General features: G+C 32.9%; 1 pseudogene; it reads right to left on the bottom strand.

Moving 5' to 3' along the window:
* Positions 1-1,397: 1,397 nt before the first annotated feature.
* LOC128185215 (uncharacterized) lies at positions 1,398-4,272 on the bottom strand (annotated as a pseudogene).
* Between the last annotated feature and the right edge of the window lie 4,307 nt (positions 4,273-8,579).

The raw sequence follows: 8,579 nt of genomic DNA, 5'->3' as shown, positions 1-8,579 counted from the left end.
TTTATATACAATGTCAATGATGAATAGGAAATTTTTTTCTGTGATCGTTGTAATTACCGCTAATTAATGTTGCTTAAAAATCTATCATTCAGTGTCACAATAAGATTTAAGAACAGAACTGGGCGTTCTGATTTTTAAAGCGCAGTTTGCAATTTAAAAGTGAATATCATTTGTGGCAATTTTAAATAGGCGATCTATAATTTTCAGAGCCAACTTTTAGTGGTTAACCCCTAAGGAAAAGGAATGGCACCATCTTTTGTTGGATAGGCATGGGCCCCACGTACTGAAAATACGCATGATGAACGGCAAGCGAACGATTTGTTTATTTACGGAATTGCGCAAGAATTGCACTTCGGAAGGTCATATGAACCTTGTTCATTGACTGTTTCACGATAAATTCCACGCACGCGCATTACTGCTCTGTTCAGGTATGCAGGTTACTATTTCTACTACGGGTCACATATGACTATTTTTAACCCGTTACCATTGACGTAGGTACATGTAGTTCCATTCTAAAAATGTATGCATTATTTTCAATATTCCCACGGGTTTTTAAATGGCGATTTTGGATCATATTAGGGTATAGATGGAAATAAAAAGGTCTGAAAAAATACAAGGAGGAAAAAAAGCATAAAATCTCAGTATGAACTAGACATTTTCAAAAGTGAAAGTGGATTTTGCAGGGTAGGGGTTAATTTAGGGTGCCAGATCTCAGTGTTTGTCATGTACTATGGATAGTTGTTGGACAAGTATCATTCTATAGGTGTGCTATATTTGAACTGATTTGAGCCTGTGATATTTTTTATATAATTTGTTGTTGTACAAAGACATAAGAGGAAAATAATTGTATTTGTAGTCCTATAGTTCTACGACAAAACAAATTTTCGTACGCATGAAATATTTTCAGAAAGGTAGGGGGGGGGTATATAACAAACTCGTATGTATAAACACACTGGCTTGAAAACATTGAGTACAAGTGTACTTGTCTAAATGACTATTATTCCTTTCTTTGCTCAGGCCACCCAATTTATGTTGCATTGTTCATTGGTCAACATTTGTACAGCTCATAGACATACACATTACAATTAATATACACATGTTAATATTCATAACATGTCTAGCAGAGCAGTAAATTATCTCGCAGGAATACATATCTGTATATATATATATATATATATATATATATATATATATATATATATATATATATATATGTGTGTGTGTGTGTGTGTGTGTGTGTGTGTGTGTGTGTGTGTATATTTATACACACACACACACTGAGTTTGAAATAACATTTAGTTTCACCCATTAAACAGAATAAAAAAAAAATCGAAACTTGGGATTTCATTAATGAAAGCAAAACCACAAATCATAATTTAAGATTATTTATTACCACATCAACATTTATCTAAACATGAATGAAAAATAACAACCAAAGCGCACGATATGCAAAATTAACAAAAAGCACTGAAAATAAAGATTATAAAAGGTCACTATAAGAAAAATGTTTTATTAGCGCACAAGATACAGATGCAAATAATGAGTTCTCCATCTTCATGCATAAACTGTCAAATTATATGCAATGTTCATTGTAATACATGCCCAAAAACAAGAATCACAAGCAGAAAGGTTAGGATTGGTAAGGCAAACTTTCTAGAGTGCCTACAAAAAATGTTGACAGACATATAACAGAATATTCAATAATCATGAACAGTATGAGAGTCAACTGATATTCAATTGGTAAATAGGATTCCATATTATATATGTATCTTATAATACAGAAGCATGAACTAATCTTGTTAATTAGATGTCATACGCTCTTTTCCTTTTTCATTTTTAATGCTTAATTGTAAGATTTGAGTATATGAATACCATTATTGTATCAAAATTAAATGATACCCACTGCAGCCAAATCACAAGACATCAATTTAGTAATGTCATTAAATAGTGACAGATGTTGTAAATGTACACTCATTAGACTTAGTATACTTTATTACCTTTCTGGAGCCATATTCGGATAATATGAATCTCTAACAGTGTAATTTGTCAGCTTACGATTCCTTTTCACTAGGCCATAGCATGTTTGATCTTAAGAATAAATTATTATCAGAAAATCATAAAAAGTAATTAAGAATGGGAATTCAAATAAAAATATATAACAATTTAGCAAATTATGACGTGAAATACATTGTACATCAACGTTATACAAGACGTGCATTAAAAATCTAAACAGATTGTAATTTTAAATGCATTGTATAGTTGATCGTATATCTTCAATCAATATTAAACTGCATGAGCTAAATTTATTTGCTAAATGGTGGACTTTTTTAGAATAATTAAAACTGACATTTGTAAGTCTCTGCTGAGTTGTAGAGTGGTGGACATGGCGGGACATCTGTACTGCAACCTGCGTCGTAATTTTCCTGAATTACTTTCCCGTTGATGCTGTATTCCGTACAATAACCTATACGAGTATTGAAAAAAAATCATATAACACGACATGTGCGAGGTAAGGGAGTTAGCCCCCGGGAAAATTATTATTAATTATTATCAAATTTACTTAGTAAATTCGGTATAGTTGTCCTTGGACCCCTCCCCCTTGCAAAGATATTCATCTTTCGGACCCCTTCCCCCTCGCGGTCATTCAAACTTATCCTTCGGACCCTCCCCTTTTCGCGAAAAAAAATCTACATCCACGCATAGATAATTTTAACCTGTATATTAATGAACTATGCTAAAGAAACATTATTAAGTAAAACTAAACATTTCAGAAATGTTTCATTTTAGAAAATCACACCAAAAATAATTAAATTATCATTAAATCAATAATTGATTGGTATTTAAAACACTATTTTTTACTGACAAATAAATTACAATTCAAACAAATCGATTTCATACCGTACCAAATATAGTTCTATTAAGGGCGCACACTTCTAAAGTGGCGTTCCTTCAAGCATTGATGACGCAATGGTACTGGAACAGATGTCGCCCGGTGTTGAAATAATCTGAGCAACGTTGTTCAATGGATTCACAGTTCATCTTTTTGGACGCAATTTCCCACGATCTGAAGTCTGTTGGACATTGTTCAACGTATCTTACTGTCAAGGCAGATTGTTCACAAAATGTGATGGCTGAAACCTTCCAAAAACGATATTAAATGGAGATTACTGATGCATCTGTACAACTACACTTTAAAATATTCCTTCTTAAAGAACAAGTTAATGATAAACGTTAGATCTGTTTTAAAAAAAATCCCGTTATTAAAACTATTTTCTCTTAATGTGTCTTTTTTTTTACTATGATAACCATTAAAAGTTGAATGTAGTCGTATTCTCGGCATTAAATCGACCTAAGCACATGCTTGAAAATCATTCGAGTATTTCAGGAAATATCAGCCAATGTCTAGTCTTCAATTGCCATTGCAACAGATAGTGTTTGGATTATCAAATGAATTATATCAAGTTGCGTTTTAAAATAAACAAAATTCGTGAAAATAAAATTGATCAAATGAAGATATATGCAGAGAAGGCTAATCAAGCATTAAAAAAACTAATAAGGTATCACATGTATACATGTAATTCATAAACTAGTCCATCAACTATAATTATTATATTTAATAAATATATATATATATGATAAATTTAACCTTTGACAGCAGTAAAATCCTCCACACAAGTCCTTCCATCCTCCCCAGGGTTAAAGAATGCGGTGATTATTTTAAAATCACAGAACTTCAATATGTCAGGATTACCAGAGATAATTCAATGTGCGCGGAGGCAATAGAATGCGGATTGTCAATAGAAAACGGGCTCGCTATGACGTCGTCTTGTGCAAAGTTGGTTTTATTTACCTGTTAAATTCCAACCAGATATAACACAGAGGCCCGCGTCACAGTCCAAGGATTTACACGATCGAAACTTTGCATTTCATAAAGCGGCGTAACTAGAGGTGTAAACTTTAGACTTTATATTAGCTTTGGCATAAGTCCTTGACAACGCAGCACTGTTGAAGCTTAAAATTGTTTCTATTACTTTGGTATGTACAGGTGTATGTAGCATTGTCAAAATATGGTCAACTATAGAGGAACTAGCTACAGCAATTTTTTTTTCTTCAAGTATTTAAGATTTAATTGATTCTTGTTTCAGTATGTACAAAGACACATACATAACCATTATGTGAAGGTTAAAATCTTTGAATGATATTCCTTTTCCTTCAACAATTCAAACAAAAAGCACTTAATATCAAAATCAAATTATACAAACCAATAAACATCTAATGGAAACTAATAAATGGTATATAGTATGACTGTATGTTTTTCTGAAATACCAGCGCAAAGATTCAGTGTCAAATACATATGCAAATCTTATAGAATACCAAATTATCTGTATAATACATGTGTAATGTTTAATTATTGACCTGAATTGTTTTATTTATACACAGTTTTTTAAATATGCACCATGGTTAAATAATATTTTTCTCTTTTAAAGCGGGTCTTAACTCGGCATTATATTGGTTGAAGCATATGACTTGTGAAATGTGCTCAATATAGAATTCTCAATATCTCATTTCCAGTGGTAAGGAAGTCCAAAAAATATGTGTTATCTAGTCGCTCTTTGTTATTGCGAAGTCTATTCAATTGAAATAACTTTAAGAGGTTCTTAACAAAAGTTAATGCGTTTTTGTTTTCAATATCATTTTACATGTACATGTATGATAATAAATTACATTCTCAAGGGACAATTCTGTAAGTAGTATTAAAAAATTATAAAGGGTATCTATCAGATCAGTTTGAATTGCAAATTCGTCTAAATTTGTCTAACGTGTCATCATTTTTATTGTTAAGAACCTTGTATCAATAATATAACTTGACTTTAGAAAGAAAATCACAAATTAATTTTATGATTGTGCATCAATATCAGTAGGCCTATGTTTAATCGGTCTCGATTTTCAGTAACATTTTCATTCAATGTAATTTTTAGGATGAATATAACGTTATACTTAAAAACCTAAGACTTTAAGTTCAAATTAAATCTCTTTTAATGTCACTTTCTATGATTGACAGGATTCGACGAAGCCGTTCAAAACCATACATATGCCTCCGTCGAGAATAATGCCTCCGTCTGTTAAAAAACGTTTTAGATACTTAAAAGAGACAGTTAATATTATACAATTATTTAATGCTTGAGCAGTCAATAGACCCGAATATCTTCCCGAGGTTCAGGGAACAGCTCAGTACTCAGTATGATCTATTGCCCGAGGCCAACGGCCGAGGGCAATAGATCATACTGAGCTGTTCCCTGCACCAAGGGAAAAGATTCGGGTCTATTGACTGTTCAGGCATTAAATAATTGTTTTCTTACCTAATTCCGTTTTTATTATTTTGTATTCACATTTATAAGTTTCAGGTTTTCATACTATTATGCATTCAGATTATTGTTAATCAATAATAAGATGACCTAAAAGCAATAGTAAAATAAACATAAAGTTATCTTTTAATCTTGAAGCAATTAAACTTTTTTTGATAAAATACGTTGCCTGTCCAATAGATCGCAGTCTATTGACCGGTGTAATGAAGAAAAATGACCCCCGTAGAATAATGACCGGGGGTCATTTTTCTACGTAGAATAATGACCCCCCTAGCTGAAGAATAATTGGATTTTTCGGAAGAAAAAAGACCCAGGGGTTATTTTTCTTCATGTTAAACATGAAGAAAAATGACCCCCATAAAAAAATGACCCCCCCCCCCCCCGTAAACATGAATAGAAATTGGTTACCCCGTATCCAAGATATGACTTTGAAATTACTTAATATTTCACTCTGTTCAACTGATTTTGAAGTTATAAACACCGAACTTGTTGATAAATCGCTGTATATATCCGTAGCAAGCACACGCAAAACACTCTGACATTGCAACAAATTGATTGTTAACAGTTACGTTACCTCTCTCAACGACATACGGCGGGAAATGACGCAAATAAAGAAAAATTTGGAAATGAGGATATTGTGAGATAATTAACGAACAATAATCATAAAAGAATAATTGTTGTAATAATATAGGCCTAAGTAATATTCATTGGTGAATGAATTGTCAATCGAAGAATGATACATGTATATATCTTAATGGGAAAAGACTAAGGGGCAGGTAACGTAGGAATATGAATACTTCTTATTCACATTTCTTGGGGAAAGTGATTTTTAAAAAAATCATTCTGCGTTAGTTTTGTTTTCTTCTACGTAATACATGAACATCAATATTCTAAACATTTGTTGTAATGTTGTTTTGTGATTATGAATAGACTTTATTCTTTTAGAGCAAATTTGTGAAGAGTACCCGAGTATAGTAAATCTTAATAGATACATGTAATAAACACTGATCGATTATAATAAAAGTTTGTTTCTAAAAGCGTTGATAAGATGTTAGGGCCCATGTTAGGGGTTTATATCCCGCTTGATTTTGATCACACGATCTTTATTGTATAAAAAGTTACCAATGCTCATACAAACTATTGAAGCATTAATCATCTTGATGTTAACTAAACTTACTAAAGTATGCCGAGGATAAAGTAAAATATATTTTTTGTACGAGTACTCTCTGTACTTTGACGATTTTCCTTATTGGCCGCTTACCTCTACTGGCGTAATTGCTGCTGTCAGTGCCTACTAACTTCAGCTTGGTTATAAAGTAAACTTTTCATAATTTTGGTTTCATCATTAATTCTAAGTGATGAACTTGTATGTACCCAGCAGTTTGTATTGTGGAAATCCACAATGCAAGTATAATTCATGAACAATGTGATGAATATAGAAGATGCGACAGCGAAGCGCGAAGATGCGAAGACGAAAGTGCTAAGTTGCGAAAGCGAAGAAGTAATACTACTATCGCTTCTTCGCCTTTGCAACTTCGCACTCTCACCTTCAAATCTTCGCTCTTTCGCCTTTTTAGCTCACCCAGATGAAGTCAATGGGAGCATATGTTATCCCCCCGGCGTCGGCGTCCGGAGCTGGTTAAAGTTTTAGTTGCAGCTCCTGTATCTAAGCTATTATAATTTCTTGTCCTCTCTTCACCAAAATTACATGGATGATGCATCTGGACCTACTAAATCTGGTTCCTAACTTTCAGGTGCTGGAGGAGGTTAAGATTTTTGGAGCAGATTAAAGTTTTTGTTGCAGGTGCCCTTTAATAGCAATATCTAAGTTACTACTGGTCCTAACTTCACCAAACTTGCATGGATGGTGTGTCTTATGATACTGATGCACCAGACAGGATTGAGTGCTGAATAGGCTTTGGATCCTGGAGGAGGTTAAGGTTTTTAGAGCTGGTTAAAGTTTTTGTTGCAGGTGCCCTCTAATGATTATATCTTAGTTACTACTGGTCCTAACTTCATTAAACTTGTATGGATGGTGCGCCTTATGATACTGATGCACCTGTCACGCTTGAATGCTGAATCAGAGCCATAGGTTTATGATTCTTGATGTGGTTTAGTTTTTTGGAACAGGTCACATGTTTTATAGATGATAGCTTGCATAGTTGATGTAACTATATTATAAATGAAACGCAGGGGTTGCTTTAGATGAAGAGCCTGATCTCCATTATCAAGGATGCTAGAGAAATCTCCTACCTCACTCAAACCTGCTTGATAGATAGATTTGGTTGTTCTTAAATGATGTAACATGATTCCTATGATATAGTATTGTATGATTTGAAACACTATTGTTTAATAGGATACAATATAATACCAAAATGTTATATTGTAAAACGTTATATGATGCGATAAAATATTGTATCAAGTTTTATGCCCCCTTTCGAAGAAGGGAGGGCATATTGCTCTGCTGCTGTCGGTCTGTCAGTCTGTCCACTAACAGTTTCCGTTCATTTTCTTCGCAGAGGATGAACATATTGAAATGAAATTTAGTATACAGGTTTATCATGATAATATCTAGGTCATGTTCGTAATAGGGTACGATCGAGCAATTTTCGACAGAGCTATGGCCCTTGGACGTAGAAAAATTCCAGTTATTTGCAGTTTCCGCTCATTTTCTTCGCAAAGGATCAACATATTGGAATGAAATTTCGTATACAGGTTTATCATGATATTATTAAGGTCACGTTCGATATTGGGTACGATCGAGCAATTTTCGACAGAGTTATACCCCTTGAACATAGAAAAATTCCAGTTATTTGCAGTTCATTTTCTTTGTGGATGTTTCCAAGGGAGGTGGGCATAAGTGTTTTACAAACATATCTTGTTTTTATATTTTATGATATGATATTGTATCATGATATAGTTATGTAAAGTATTGATTAATATGATACAATATTGTATAATATTATATTGTATTATTTATTTATTATTTAATCACATGATAGTATTACATATGATATTGCAATATATGAGTAACGATGAGTGCAAACAAATTTTCATTACGCGCTAGCGCGCGCTATACAATTTGTATGCACACCCTTGCAGTTATGAGACCACTTCTTTAAAAAAAAATAATGATTCAATGCTTAATTAAACAATATAATATCATATGTTTCAATGTTATGATGTATTATTGCAATATGATATTGTTTCATA

Source organism: Crassostrea angulata, chromosome 5 (genome assembly GCF_025612915.1).
Source record: "Crassostrea angulata isolate pt1a10 chromosome 5, ASM2561291v2, whole genome shotgun sequence".
Lineage (NCBI taxonomy): Eukaryota > Metazoa > Mollusca > Bivalvia > Ostreida > Ostreidae > Magallana > Magallana angulata.
The sequence above is the reverse complement of the archived record's forward strand: the minus strand, read 5'-3'. Positions and strand labels throughout refer to the sequence as shown.